Consider the following 16,775-nt stretch of genomic DNA (forward strand, 5'->3'; position numbering starts at 1 on the left):
TCTATTTTACGCTGTCAGTGTTTTGTGCATCCCTACCGGGGATACCCATATCACTAGGGATTTGGGCACGGGGGTGCCCAAAACTCGGGGATGCCCAAATCACTGTGACACCGGCTTTCGCTTTCAAAATGGAGGCACTCTCTCAGCCTATGTCACCAGATGCTTCCAACATTGTCAGGAAATCACTCAACGTCTTGATATTCTGCGAACAAGCGAAAGTTTCTGCGATGTAACGATCGTCGTGAAAGGCAAAGAGTTCAAAGCTCACAAAGCTGTTCTAGCTGCAGCAAGCCCGTTCTTTCTAACTCTTCTAACAAGCGACATGAAAGAAAGCAAAGAACAACTGATCAAAATAGAGCTTGAAGAGGCAACTGCGGCTGTTATGGAAGACATGCTGGAGTATGTTTACACTGGAAAGGTTTTGGTGACCGAAGAAAGAGCCCACAATCTGTTTGGAACAGCAGATTATCTTCTGTTACCAGGCTTGAAAACATTGGCAGGTAATTTCTTGAGGAATGTTGTAACAATTGACAATTGCATTTTCAATTATTATTTTGCTGACAAGTATCAGTGCCTAGAACTGAAGGAAAAATCCTGCCAAGTGATCAACTCAAGTTTTAGTGTTGTCATGGAAACTGAAGATTTCCTGAAACTCGACATGAAGCAAGTGATGGAATGGGTGTCTAGTGATGACATCACTGTGGGTGCTGAGGAAGATGTGTTCAAGGGAATTGTTAAGTGGGTGTCACACAACAAGAGTGAACGAGAAGAAGCCTTCCCTGAATTGTTGCATCAGGTCCGTCTAACCTATTTGTCACGTGACTTTGTACTGAATGATTTACCAAAAGAAGAGCTAATCTTGAGAAACACTGAAATTGGTTTGAATTTTGTGGTTGATGCTATGAAATTAATGCAGAGTTCTGTTGATGAGCAGGTTAATCACCAGCCAAGGAAATGTCTAGAGGCACATCGAAGTGGCATTTTTGTCTGTGGAGGGAGAAAGGCACTGTGTTACTTTCCACAGCAAAACATGTGGTACCAGCTTGCTGACAAACTGTTCAATGGTCAAGGTTGTTCTCCCACCCAGTGTAAGGGCAACATTTACCTGCCGGGTACATGCAATGTGGGTGGGGGATGGGTAATGCAACACTACATACCAACCATCAATGCCTGGGGTGCAGTCCAAAGTGACAAAAATTTGAGCAGTGTTACCTGCTGCACAGTTTGGAAGGGTTATCTTTATGCAATATGTCTAAGTGCTATTTCTGAAGGAAAGATCTTCAGATATGATACAGAAACAAACTGTTGGAATAAAGTTTTGGACCCACCCAATAGACAGTGTTACCCTTGTATTGTGACTGATGAGCAATACCTGTACATAATAGGTGGTGCTCTGGATTTTGACTTTAATGCCATAGCAACAACAACAAGATTTGATTTCAACAACAGCAAGTGGGAAGAGGTTGCAAATATCAATCATTCAAGGTACAGTGGTTTTGGTGCTGCCATGAGTGGCAAGGTTTACATAGCAGGTGGGAAACAGAGTTGGAGTAGTTTATTAAGCTCATGTGAAGTATACACTCCCGCAACCAATGAATGGCAGTTGATGCCCAGCCTGAAAGTACCACGATGCAATGCAAACATGGTGTGCTGTGAAGGAAAGCTGTATGTTCTGGGTGGCGAGACACGCACTCAAAGAGGGAGAAGCCAAAGACAATTAACAGCTGAGGAGTTTGTTTCAGAGAGGAATGAGTGGATAGAGAAATCAGTTATACCAGTTAACAGCTTTGAAACTGCAGGGGAGAAAGAGAAAGGTAACAGATTTCAGGCTTCTTTTGCAAGACTCTGCAAAGGAGTGATCAACAAACTCAAGCCACTGAGTTAAACAGGGCAAAATTCAGCTGTAAGGTAGTTAGGGATAAAAAGTGTGAAAACTCTTGTAAAAGTATAACAGGATAGAACACCGATGGAATTCTGTAGGAATGCCATGCAAGAAAATTTGCTTATAAATAGACATTAGATCATTTGATGGTAAAATAAGCTTTTCCAGACGGTAGAAGTAACTCAAAATTGAATATTTCTTTGGGCTTAAAGGTCAGGTTATGTGACAAAAAAAAAATTCTGTGGTACAGTAAACACCTACATTTAAGAACCTACTGTTTTCAAGGTCAGCCTGAATAAGTCTTCATATATTTGTTGTAAGTTTCTTTTATAACAGGCATCTACAATGATGAATTTCACCCTGAAGGTTCTTAATCCACTTGTTCTTTTATGTGGGTGTTTACTGTACTATTTACAAAAATGAATTCCACCAGGTAAATACCCTCTGCTCTGTAATTGAGGCTGAATAGGCCTTAAAATGTATTAAAGTTTATTGATTGGGTAATATTCTTTTTGTATGAGTTAAGTGCAGCTGATATTCGCATCTAGAAATGATGTGGGGTTGTGAATAAGGTTATCCTTGAGTTTACAATCTGGATCTGTTAAATATTCCTTCTCAGGGGTTTTTGATGACTTTTTCATTTAATAGCTGTTCTATTAGTTCAAGGAAGAGCGCTTATCCGTGACATAGATATGACTCATTTGTTTTTGAAATACATGCGCATCCAAATGTGAAAACACTGAGTGAACAATTGTTAATTACACAGTCCAAAACACTAACAGAAGTAATGATACAATTTCAGAGTAGCCATTTTATTCAATCTACACAGCTTCAGGGTTCACAGAACATGAGCAGTCCTTTGTTCTCCTTAGTTCTGTAGCCACATTCAATTCACTTATTTAGCATAATTTTACCGTCACTTTTTACGAGTGATCTGAGGAAAAAAGTATGACTGCTTGCAGTCTACACTGGGTCCATAGCTTGCTATCTTTATAGAGGCTCTGATTGTACAGTTCCAGAAAACATCCATACTCCCCCCACAGACGTTTTTTTCATTTTGCATGCCTTCCCCCCCCCCCCCACCTCCTGGAAATTCCATTTCATCTTTATACTTTGCTTCTTAAATTTGGGTTTTTAAGAACCCCCTCCTCTAGGAATTTATGATGACCTTCTGTGGAGTGGGTAAAGATTTTTTTCGGAACAGCACAATCATTCAGTACAAAAAATGCAGTTGATGCCCTTGTTTGGGTGGTAGTTTTTATTAAAAAGGGGTGCTAATAATGAACTTAACACGTACTCACTCAAGACAGCAATAATATTAATATTAACACAGTCTTATTTAAAAGGGATGCTTAATTTGAAAATGCTCATTGAAGGGGTGCTATATTGAACTGTTGCATTCATTCTTAGGCAAAACATCAATGATATTCGGTCTGTACATGTGTAAAACATGGAATGTGGATTACACTGAGAAAGATATTTAATTCAATTCAAGCATGTTCCCAAAGACAATTTATCTGCTTATTAGCCTGAGTTAAATATAATATTGTAATCGGGAAGTCATTGGTCGAAGTGCCAAGCATTTCTTAGACATCTAAAAAGTCACAACAATTTTTAGCTTCCTTTATGTCGGACCTATTGACATAATCTGGGAAAATAATTGTGTAGAAAATATAGACAATTTTGATATTTCGGTAGCTTTCTGATAGCTCTCGGTCAACACTCGAAAAATCGATTTCATTATTTTAAGCCCAGTTAGAAGAAACTTAACACAAATTTTTCCCTTTAATTTGGCCATCAACTACTTAAACAAGAAAATACAGCAAAAATTTTTAGGCACCCATGTTGACACCTTACATGGAAGCACCACATTAGTTACATGTAATTTGTTTGCAAATTATCCTTGTATTTCTTAACGAATAGATTCCATGTTGCTGTGCGTCTGTTCAGTAAAAGATCACAGATGACGTGAAAATGTGTCACGATTGTGTCACTGATGTTCTTACCACATTTTGTTGTCTTGTGTGTTCTATTACTGAAACAGACGCATGGCAACATGGAATCTATCATTTTGTTTTATATAATAAAGAAGCAAAAGTTGTTGATGGTGACAACATCTATGCATCTGTCCTCCATAGATCAGAAGTAAGAACCAATCAAATGTGTGTAGAATTCAGCTTACCGGTATATAAACATAAATATACCCCTACATTACATCTTGTAACATAGCCTCAGGTCACCTACATAATGTGTCAAACTTAATAGGATATATATTTCTTACAGAAGTGACAAGTGCTGTGTGAGTTATGACTAACTCAGACTATGAAGTTCATTCCACTCCCTTATTTTCTTGACTGGATGAATAAGATATTTTTCAAGTATTAAGATCCTTTTTGCATTGCTAAATTTAGATTTTGCTATCATAACCAGTTGTTGCCTCTGATGTTTCTTGATTTGTTTTTAACTAGTAGTCAAGTACATAGTTAAATGACACCACAGGAGCAAGTGGTCACATGCCTGTCGTTCTAATCTTAAACAGTTTCCAATTCTTTATCTAGGTCCTTTGAACTTGGAATTCTCTTTAACGAATATAACAGGTTCATCTAGCTTCCCTACCTGCAAGAAATGAATGTACAAATTTTTACTGAAATAAATCAATTCTGATTTGTTCATGCAACATACACGCAGCACTATTTTGTTTTCATTGTTTTTTTCAAAATGACCTCTTTATATAAGCCTGATGGTTTCTTGATCAGGTCTCCTTGCCATATCTTTATTTGTTCCTTTTGTATCACATTATTGTGTTTTATGGCAAATAAATAAATTAATTAATTAATTAATTAATAAAACTGTAGTACAAACCACAGCAGTTGCAACTTTCAATTACAGTCTCAACAATGGACAGTAAATAAGGCTGTATTTGTAAGACTAGTTTTTGCATTAGTTTAGCAAAAAATTTTCTTTTAATATCTAGGTTAATTTGTCATTTACAAGAATATTGTAAAATATTCTTTGGTTACGTTCAAGTAATTAAAATCTACTGTTCGATCAAAGTGCTGCCTAATTCTGTTTGTCCTGGGGATTTCTGCTGTATAGATCCCGGCCTTCCCACAGCCAGAGAGTGTTCCCCCTAGGTTGAGAAGCATTTCCTAGGGATGAGAGAGTTTTGTTCTTTCAAGTATAGCCTAAAAACTTACCATCACAAAATACACACACACAAAAAAAGTTTTTATTATTGATTCTTAGTGATCAAATGGAGGAACTATAGAATGCAGGGTCACTAATTTACCATATACCAATGTGTGGCTCACTGAAGTGTTGGGTCTGTGTATTTGGTGGCTTGTTTGGCTCGGCAGTGGAATAAAGAACAAGGAATAATTGATAGCTAGCTTTTGATCGATAGATAAGCTTTTTGAGCATCAGTTGGCTTTGTAGGACCTGTTTACAAGGAGAGAGGGTAACATCTTAGTGCTACGGTTACCCTAGCAAGAGAGTTACCCTAGGACTAGCACATTTTTCTCTATTTTAATGTGACGTGTGTACAAGACAGATAAGGTTACCCTGGCGCCAGGGTAACCCTACCTGCCTTGTAAACGCTCTGCTAGGGATAACTCACATACCTGGGACAACTTTCTACTTGTTTCCAGACCTTTTGAAAAATTGAAAAGAGCGCTCGAAATAGCGGAAGAGCAACCTGGCTTTCAGTACTGCCGTTGTTACTTTCCTTTTACTCACAGGAGCTGGAAATCTTTTCGAAGGGTGACAACGGGGCATAAAGGGTGACTTGCTAACAAACTAGCAACTGATCACCGTACAGAAGAAAGTAAATTTTGTAGCATATTTGATTCTAGGGAGAATTGTTATATTTTTGACAAAGAAATCTTAATTTTAAGGGGGCAATTTACCTAAATTTGAATGAAATTCAAAGAGGTTTTAAGAAGGGATAGAAGAAAGAAAATGATTTTTGGAACACCAACAGACAGTTGATACCCACGCAAGAGCACCCTGGGTTGTTAGTGGACTAACTTGGTATCCGTCTATTAATTATTAAATACAAATTCTAATTTTAAAACTTCACTAAATCTTCAATATTTCTTATTTCTCTTAATTTAACCAATCCTTCTAAAAAAAACTACTCCTCCCAAATATATCCAAAAATCACCCAAAAATTTACAAAATACCCCACAACACAGATTCACAGGATAATGATAGGGTTTTTGGATTGCTTGAAACGTGAATGAGAAATTGCCGTTGAAGCCATGTCAAGTGGAAGAAAAATGGCGTTTAGGTGAATTGCCCCCTTAATTTAGTTTGACCTCTGATTTAAACCCTGTTCTGACTATCTGTACCATTTGTTTCAGATTTCACCCATTGTGTGACTTACCGCGTGACAAGTGCTGAGCCTGCACTCTATCTGTGGTGTTATTGTATAGTTGCCAGACGGCCTCAAAATGGCTTCTATAATATTTAGTGCTCTTGTCACTTTTTTTTGTAATTGGGAGATAAAAAGTAGCTTCTGTCCAGAACAATAATATACACTAATGTATGGTCCCAAGGGAAACAGTTAGTTTTGTTTTCCCGAGAGTCCTGGGATTAGTTGCATAAAATTTAATGCAACTTGTCCCTTCCTCTCGGGAAACATCCGGACTTGAGGGTAAAAAAACAAATTAGTTTCCCGAGGGACCATACATTAAGTGCTTTGTTACATATTAAGACTTTCCCTTCAACAATCACAGAGAACAAACAAACAAGCAAACAACTGAGAAGAAAACAACTGCGGAATTGTATCCCTGTCGGGATACATTTGTATTTGATCAGGGGCACGTGACCAAGAATCAACCAATCACAGTGCTCGTTTTGTTGAGTGAAAGTCTAGGTATATAACAAGGATAATTATCCACCTATAAAAAAATTGACTTTAACTTGTAGGGTAGATTAAGTAGGCCATTGCAAGTACAACTACTAAAAATAATTGATGTAATCACTAAGGATGGTTCCTAAGGGGGGGGGGGGGAGGGGGGTACTCCCATAATTTTTAGCTGGGGGTGTGTGCCGCTGGGACTCTGAGAACCTTAACCTATACTAGACCATGTTAACCTCTATTTTGCAACCCTATTTTAGAGTAAACACCGAAATTCACTACCCTATCCTTGTTAGAGACCTATTTCCGATTTTTAAATGTCATTTACCGGGAAACTTTCTCTGACTAAATTCTTCAAGCAACTAATTAGTTTCACAGAAAATAATACCCTTTTCTAGACCACAACTCTCTGATTTCTATATACCCTATTCAAGAGTAAACTGGCTGAAAACCATACCCTTCACAGCGGCACATACCGATATAGCTCAAATATGGGAGTCCCCCCCCCCCCCCTGAGGGATAGCTGTCCAGTTTCTAATTAGCCCATTATGGTTATTCTGGAGAGCCATGTACTCATTTTTATTATTCCACTATTATGTCATTTCACCCTGCCTTGATTGGGATCGCCACCTTGTCGTGGTGAGGCGGCTTGCGTGCTCCAGTGACCCCTAGAGCTATGTTGGCTGGAGTCTCGTACTCCTGGCAGGGACACCCATGCCAAACAGGTCAAAGGGTAGGGGCCAGACAAAGAGTGATCCCACTGGCCCTCCAGGTTGGGGGTTGGGCAGAGGGCTGATAACCCTCTTCCGTAAAAAAACAATTATTACAGAAACCAGAAGCAGAGTGAATTCACTATTTCAAAGGGGAACTGTGGCAGTACCTCATCGGAGAGAGTTAATGACGCACAGGAGCCAAAGCCAGCAGGACGCCTCCGGGCTGATCAAGCCACTGATACACCCTAAATACACCATGAAGATAGGCAACTGGAACGTAAGGACGCTTTACAGGAGTGGCAACATTGCACAGGCGGCGAGAGAAATGACAAAGAGAGGTATAGACGTAATGGGCATCAGTGAAACACACTGGACAGGACAAGGAACAATGCGACTTGCAGAGGGTGAAACCATCATTTACTCCGGAAGAGATGATGACAACCATAGAGAGGGAGTCGGCATACTGATGTCAAAACATGCAGCACAATCTCTGATGGAATGGACTCCGATCAGCGAAAGGGTTATTCAAGCCAGATTTTATTCCAAATACATAAAACTTACGATCATACATGTATATGCACCCACTGAAGATACAGATGAGCAGATAAAAGATGAGTTCTATGGGAGGCTACAGGATGTGCTAGACAGTGTCAATGAGCATGATATGTTAATTGTCACGGGGGACATGAATGCTAAGGTTGGAAACGACAACTGGGCGTATGAAAGTGTGATGGGTAAACATGGGCTGGGGCAAAGAAATGATAATGGAGAAAGGCTTTGCGATATGTGTGATATGAATGAACTAGTTATAACAGGGACATTGTTTCCTCATAAGACCATCCACAAAGTAACGTGGGTTTCCCCCGATGGGAATACCATGAACCAGATAGACCATGTACTAATCAGCAGGCGATTTAGGAATTCGGTGAAAGATACGAGAGTATACAGGTCTGCAGATATCGGAAGCGACCACCATCTTGTATGTACAGTAGTCAAGTTGAGATTGAGTAAACAAACAGCAGGGAAGAAAAGATGTAGAGTCAAGTACGATACAGCAAGGTTGAGGAATGAAGAGGTGTTACGGCGGTTTAACGTTGCCTTGCAAAATAGGTACCAAGTCCTGGAGAACGAGGAAACAGCAGTTGAAGAAAGCGAAGAAGTGGAACAAGACTTTGAGGTGATGAAGAAGGCATATACAGAGGTGGTGGAATCAGTCTTAGGTAGACCTCGGAAGAAGAAGAAGCCGTGGATAAGTGAGGAGTCATGGAGCCTCATAGACCAAAGAGAGGAAATTAATAGGAAGATCCTGGGAACACGGTCAGAAAGGGTTAAGAAGCAGCTTAGGGCCAAGTATGCAGAAAAGAACAGGGAAGTGAAGAGAAGCATAAAGACAGACAGAAAGAAATGGATGGAGAAGATCACTTGTGAGGCGGAGGAGGCTGCAGGAAACCAACACATGAAGACACTATACGGGCTCACCAAGATATTATGCAATGAAAAACCTAAGCAAAGCACAGCAGTGTTTGACAAAAATGGAAACCTTCTCAATAAAAAAGGCGAAGTACAGGCACGATGGACGGAGCACTTTAAAGAAGTACTCAATAGAGACCAACCAGAAAACCCAGTCTTAAGTGATGAGGTATATGAATTAGAACTAAATGACGTCATTGAAGAGATCTCAATCAGTGAACCAACTTTAGGTGAAGTCAAACAAGCTATAAAAAGATTGAAGAATGGGAAAGCGCCAGGAACTGACTCTATCACGGCCGAACTATTGAAAGCAAACATAGAGTTTTCAGCAACAAAAATCCATCAGTTGTTGGGAAAAGTATGGACGTTTGAGAAGATCCCCCAACCCTGGAAGCAAGGGCTAATTATCAAGTTGCCGAAGAAAGGGAATCTCAAAGAATGCAAAAATTCGAGAGGAATAACCTTACTGTCCGTTGTGGGGAAGGTACTCGGTAGAATCATCATAGAGCGAGTGAGAAATGGAGTGGATAGAAGGCTGAGGAAGGAACAGGCAGGTTATAGAAAGGGGAGGGGTACAACAGACCAGATCTTCAGCCTGCGGAACATTATTGAGCAGGTCAGCGAATGGCAGGCAACCCTGTACCTGAACTTCGTAGACTTTGAGAAGGCTTTTGATTCTATCCACCGAGAAAGCCTGTGGGTAATAATGGCTAAGTATGGAATCCCGGAGAAGATCGTGAAAATGGTAAGAGTATTTTATGACGACTTCAAGTGTGCTGTAGAAGATCAGGGGGAAACATGTGAGTGGTTTGACATAAAAACTGGGGTAAAACAAGGATGCAGTATGTCGGGATTCTTGTTCTTGATTGTTATGGATTGGGTAATGCGAAGAACGGTTGGCAGTGGTGAAAACGGTATTAGGTGGAAGTTTACTTCAAAACTGGACGACTTGGACTTTGCGGACGATATAGCTCTGCTTTCATCTACCAAGCAGCAGATTCAGGATAAAACGACAAGGCTGGACGAAGAGGCCAGACGGGTGGGACTCAAAATCAACGGAGAAAAGACAAAAACGATGAGGATCAATGCAAGGAACCAAGAAAACATCATAATAAATGGGCAGGATATTGAAGATGTCGAAGAGTTTGTGTACTTGGGGGCGAAAGTTTGTAAAGAGGGAGGCGGTATGAAGGACTTGAAGAACAGGTTATCGAAAGCCAGAGGTGCCTTTAACAAACTAAAGAAGATCTGGATCTCTAATAACATCTCGAGGAAAACAAAACTGAGGCTGTATAAAACACTGGTAGTGCCAGTGTTACTCTATGGATCTGAGACATGGAAGATGAACAAAGGAGATGATAAAGCAGTGAATGTGTTCCATAATAGATGCCTACGTAAGATCTTCCGAATCCGATGGCAAGACCATGTCAGTGCCAAAGAGCTACTGGAAAGAGCAAGCATGAAGCCACTGAGTGTGGAAGTGATGTCTCGAAGATGGAAAATGATTGGCCATATTCTTAGGAAAGATCGCAATGATGATTGCAATGTTGCCATGAGCTGGGCACCAGAAGGTAAAAGGAGAAGGGGAAGACCAAAAACCACCTGGAGACGGACAGTAGAGAAAGAAAGGCAAGAAGCAGGTTGGAGATCGTGGGAGGAGGTGCGGACCGCAGCAACCAATAGAGAGGAGTGGAGAAGCTCTGTGAAGGCCCTATGTGCCACGAGGCACGAAAAGGATATATGATGATATATGATGTCATTTCACCAAATAAGGTCAAGAGAACGCGCAAAATATGAGACCGTAATACACTGTAGTGTCCCGGTTTGACCGGTTTACAACAGAGCGAATACGGACGGAAAAGGCAGAAAAAAGGAGCAACAATGTCCGGACTGGACGAAGAATAGTTTTTGAAACGATGCAGACTCGAAAACAAGTTTTTAGCATGCCAATCACTTGTCATTTATCTTTTCATTTTATGTAATCAAATTAAAGACATTTAACTGGCTTTCTGTGTTGTTTACATCATTCGTACGCGCCATATATACCGATGGACAGTTAATGCCGGGTGTATTTGAAAACTGTTACCAAAACAGAGAAGCCAAAATAACAAAATCTTTCTATAGTGGAATAATAAATCTCTTATTCGATGGTTTTACATATAATACTCGCGGACATTTTGCTCATTGCTCGTATTTTTCCTCGCCCCTTTGGGGCTCGGAAAAATACTACGCAACTCGCAAAATATCCGCGTGTATTATATGTAAAACCATCGAATAAGATATATTTATTTTACTTATCCTAATTTTGTAACATAATTCTTTAATTTGGGTACAAATAAAGTTGTTGTTGCATTGCGATGATTACTGAAACTGTTCAAAACCATTGTGCGATGAAGAATAGCCGTCAGCAAATGTGACTGCATCTCAGGTAACAAGATTATGACATAATATAATTATTGTTCTTCTTTTATTAACTAACTTATCTCTTGCTTAACTGTTTACTTACTAAATCAAGTTTTTAACAGTTTACTTACTGAACTACATTTTTTTTAACTGTTCATAGACTAGCTACACCCCACTGACACCCTCTGATCTTTCCACAAGCCAATTTTAAAATTTTCTACAATTTTCCCACGCTTTCGCCCACATCGCACTTTGTAGTATAGGTTGATTGCATGTTACATCATGGTGGCCCTGTTGGTGGTTAGGAGCAATATGATTTTTCTCCTCTGGAAGTCCACCATTTTTATGCAAACTATGTGTGTAAATTTTCTTTTGTTTTGGCACTTACATGGTGGCGGTGCAATCAACCTACTGTATAGTTGACTCAGGGTACCTTTAACCCTTAGTTTGTAACCCAAGCAAAAGGGTTACCATCCCTCCTATTAAATTGTGTACAGGCCGTTATATACATTATATGTCCTGCTTGCACCGCACGGCAGGTTATTACATGTTATATCCTGTTCCAACTTGCAAAAATCACGTATTACTAATAAAACCTACCCAAGGAGTCATCCGATTTCCAGCAGTTCACAATTTCACGTAAAATTTCCAGATTCAAACAGGAGTGGTGCAGACTATTAAGAAACAAATTCAGGACATCTTGGTGAAGCCAAAACCCGACCAGCTCAAAGTGAACCAAGAGGTATACAACATTGGTCAAACTGGTAAATGGCGATAATATTGTAACTCCGCAGGGTCAGATGTAATTTGGCATTGTAAAGAAAGTGAAATCTTCCTGTTGTTGATGTTCTGTTAAAGCAGAAAGCTCCTTTGGTACTTCACTTGAAAGCAACCCACAGTTATAGCGACCAAAAACCTCGTCATACAGATCTGAGCTGATGGTTGCAGACATGTCAGACTGACGCAGACAGACATCAGACTTGCTATCTGATTCAGCTGTGCTGTGCTGAGCCACAAAGTTAGTGCAAATGTCAGTCCCATCAGAAAACTCATAGATATCTAACTCATCAATGTCTTGACCAGAGAAATTGTGCACATTTTCATCTACACCATCATCAACTTGAACTGTCCCTTTTGAGGAAGTTATCTTGCTTTAATTTGTTTTTGATCCAGCTGCAGTTTACATGCACGATCCCATTCTGATTTATCACTTTTCTTGGCCAGTTTATCAGCTGTATCTGTGATTACAGTTGCGTTCTTTTTCAAATCAGTAAATCTTACATTTGACTGATGGTTTATTGGTGACAAAGAACTTATGATACTTCTCCACATTTGAACTGTTAACTTTGCAAAACCAGAAGCCAACAGATTTCAATCTCTTTGATGCAAAGTTTTGAAGAAGAAAACACAGTGGGTTTACTCCATTATCTCTAAGATGGAAAACCTCCAGGAATTCATGCAATGCACTCTGCAAGCTGTAGACAAATCTCCCAGTTTCTGGCAAGGTACACAATCGCTGGGTTGTACAGCTTCAGGTATGTGGCATATTTTCCACAAACTGAAACAATTTGTTGAAAACCCTGGCTTCCTGTAAGGATAAAATAATAATTATCTATTGTAATAATATATTAAGGAGAGCACTTCCAAAACCTCGCTAAAATTTGCTTGAAACTTAAGCTCTCGCTTACCTGCCTTACCATATGGCAAGAAGGATGATGTGCGGTCCCTCCTGGGTAGCTCATTTACGGAGGAGTTTACTTATTGAGACACAGGCCTTCGTTGAAAACAAAGTTCATTTCAAATTGGGTGCCATTTTTGCCGCCGACCGAGCCGTGTTGGAACAAACTCACGGTCAAACCTAGGCACGAGTACTAAAATGTGCCCAGCCGGGGAAATCCACGGGAAGCCTTTGGCACCTAACAAACCACACACACCCCCTCCCGGCTAAGTGCAGTTCTGTACCATCCAGCCGTGCTTGGCGTGACAGCAAGAAAGGTCTCTTGAGAATATGAATTGACTTTTGTATTATTAATTTTGTTTTTATTATGAATTGACTTCGCAATTTTCCATAATACAGTGATGCATGTGGACCAGCTGCTGAGAGATAAACCACTCAAAACAGCGTTTGGAAGCACTGAAGAGAATTGAAAACACAGCAAAACACACCGGGTAAGCTTTTTCAGACTTTAGTATATTTTTTGTGGGTTTTTTAGGGAAAATTGTTGTTTAAATTTCGATTTAATTTTAACTCCATACAAACTCTTAAATCACGCTTGCATGGTAACCTGTGTCACATACGCTTTGGTGACCTGTGATCTACAGTAAGGGAAACAACTTTTGGTTTGAAGAATTGGGTGTTTCAATTGAGGGTTCAAATAATCGAGATTCCACTTTATGCACAGACCTTTTTCATAAATGGCAGCTGATAAATAACTCTTTTGTTTGTATGAAAATTAGCCAACGAAGAGGGTACATGTAAGCAGCCTTTAACTCACTATTGCGCATTCACCTCGTCAGAGTTTACATTCTGCACACCCGACTTAACTTGCCAGCATTTTGTTAACGCTGACGGGCAATATCTTACCCAAGAAGTCTTCAGGTCTCAAACAGATGACATTTGCACGTACGAATTTCACGCATAAACCTCAAGATCGTCATCCATATTGGATTTTACCAACCAATAAGATGAGGACTGGGAATAGCACTGAAGGATTGTGGGTCGCAAGCTTTGATGCATGATGGGATGCTTAAACGCGGAAGTTACTTCCGGCTTGGTTGAGAAAAGATAACATCGGCCTAAGGGAGGTGACGTCATCAGGTTATTCTTCGGAGCAGCCACGAACCGAGATCCGATTATACCGGAAATTGACCTGCATTCACTCTCTTTCAGTAGTAATGGCGGACGACGTCGGGGAAATAAAGACTTGGAACGTTTGTTAGGATTCGTTATGGTAGAATACAGAGTTCTTTCCACTTTCGTTTCTCGGCGTCTGAACACTGACCTCAAGGATTTTACGTTCGATTTGTGGAAGAAACGTGGAACTATGAAAACAGTCAAGATTTGCTCAGGTAACATCGACCTACGGGAGGTTAACATCGACCTAAAGGAGGTTAACATCGGCCTACGGGAGGTTAACATCGACCTAAGGGAGGTACGTTTTATAGCACCACGTTTGTATCGTATGTGTTATACTGGCACAATCGCACACATGGAAAGCTTATTTGCAAGCATTAAAACTTACAATCTTGCAGGAGCTTTTCTAATCATTGACCTGAGTGTCATTTCATTAATTTTATTACCAACTCATAACATCCACCTACAGGAGGTTAAAATCTACCTAAGGGAGGTACAGTGGCTTACAGTGTTTATTTTATAACTTGTGTATTATAAAAGTCAATTCATAGACATAGAAGCTTACTCTCGAGCAGGGAAACTTGGGATCATAAGGAGCTTTTCTATCATTGACTTGAATTTCATAAATATTTTCAGTTTTACCAACTCATAACATCCGCCTATAGGAGGTAAACATCTACCTAAGGGAGGTTATGGTATTATAATAAGGAAGGATGGACTTGAAGAATGCTTACGAATCTTAAGGGGCTTTTGCATTTCGTGTACATGTCGTTTTAGAATCAATTTATTTATAAAGAATTGTTATTATTATTATTATTATTATTATTATTATTATTATTATTATTATTATTATTATTATAATTTAAAAAGCCTTTTAATCTCACTAGAATGAGATTAATGAGAGTTTTCTCATTTTTTTATTTACACTCATAATATGGAATTATATAATATATTATTATCAATATTATTTTTTGGCAACGCACTGACCTATGCTGGGCCATTTATGTTCATCTAATGAAACAATTTTACGGCCATAAAGATTTGCTGTGCGAGGTGTTATGGGTTTAAATAGAAAAAATGCAGGTGCATTAAAATAGCATAATAGCTGTTATGATGATTAAAGGCAATGTTTTCTTGTTGTTGTTGTCGTTTTTTCTTGGTTGACCCCATCAACCTGTAATTTCCACATTGAATTTTGCTAGAAGTGACTGTTTATGACTGTTGAAATGATAGATCATTTTTAAAAATATAACCCTCAATATGTCAGAATTTATTTGAATTTAATTTGTGATCACTTACAAGAGGTTTGACTGTTTGACTGCTTATTACAGTACATTAGCAATATTGGTTTTATTTTATTTCTTTTCAGAATTCAATACTTAAACTGCGCAGACCGCTGAAGAAACTGCTACTTCAAAGACACCTATGACTCATCACTTCCTCAAAAGACATTGTGTACAACAGATGTTGTTGAACTGTTATTGTCAAGCTTGACCTCTCGTCATTTGGGAAAATTATGTAAAATTTGATATTCAAGTTTGTAGGGTTAAATGACGGAGGCTCTCCCATATAATGATGGATTGGATGCAAATGGTCATAATTTTGTTCCTCTCTGGCAGGAAATTGTGTAGATTGGTATATATGTACCACTTAGAGTACAAAGATACAAAATGACCAACATTTTTAAGTAATGTTTAATTGGAAGAAAGATTCTTAGTCCTTTCTAGAACTTAAGGACGGTGCCTACTATTGTTACTGCGCATACGTTCTGTGCATCTGGAGATGCTCGGGTTTCCTATGGGTGGTGCCTACTATTACAGGGATATTTTTGCGCACTTTAAAACTATGCGGAGAAAGCAGAACTTAGCAAGTGATTCTGGTTTCCAAAAAGAAAATTGGGGAGAAATCATGCATTTTTCAGAGATAATAAAGCTTCAATTTGGAAAAAAAAGCGCCCTACATTGCTTTGTATTTTGCTGCTTTTTAGAATAATTGTTACTTGATTATCTCTAAAAAATGCGTGGTTACCCCCAATTTCCTTAAATTTGGCTTTCAATACCCGCTACTAAGATCTGCTTTTCCTGCATAGTGATAAACCGTGCAAAAATACTTTGCTATTAGTAGGCACCGTCCTTAAGCTGTTGTGAAAAGAAATCCCAAAAATATAACTGAGGGTCTCTCTTCTACTTAATCTTTCACTTGATATTGAAATGTATCTTTCAAATATCCATATTCAATTACAGTTATGGTTGCTAACCTTTATGGCTATTGAGTCAAAAAGATATGACATAAAGAGCTATTATTTTGTAAGTCAACAAATCAGTACCTCAAGTAAAGGTCAAAATGAAATTGAGCCATGCCATTGAACCTTTGAGTGTGCTTTTCAAAAGATCCAAATGACCACCCCTAAATGTTTTCATTTTCATGTTTTAAGCTCATGACGGGTCATTTGTTATCAAGTAAGCTCTATGCTTCTAAATACGGGTGGAACATTGTCATGAGTTGGAGAACAAGTCAAATTTGAACAAAAAATAAATGCCTTGTCCCCCCCCCCCCCCCTCCCACATGGCATTTGACCATGTACCATGCCTG

At 39.2% G+C, this 16,775-nt stretch overlaps 1 long non-coding RNA gene and 1 pseudogene across 1 annotated transcript; both read left to right on the forward strand.

The window, feature by feature from the left end:
- Positions 1-128: 128 nt before the first annotated feature.
- LOC146477307 (kelch-like protein 3) lies at positions 129-3,543 on the forward strand (annotated as a pseudogene).
- A 10,562-nt stretch (positions 3,544-14,105) lies between these two features.
- LOC146477308 (uncharacterized) lies at positions 14,106-16,546 on the forward strand. The gene is made up of 2 exons (XR_014865386.1): positions 14,106-14,481; positions 15,553-16,546. It is a non-coding gene; the product is annotated as an uncharacterized LOC146477308 (long non-coding RNA).
- Positions 16,547-16,775: the final 229 nt, after the last annotated feature.

This window comes from Pavona decussata, unplaced genomic scaffold (assembly GCF_977016875.1).
Source record: "Pavona decussata unplaced genomic scaffold, jaPavDecu1.1 SCAFFOLD_71, whole genome shotgun sequence".
NCBI lineage: Eukaryota > Metazoa > Cnidaria > Anthozoa > Scleractinia > Agariciidae > Pavona > Pavona decussata.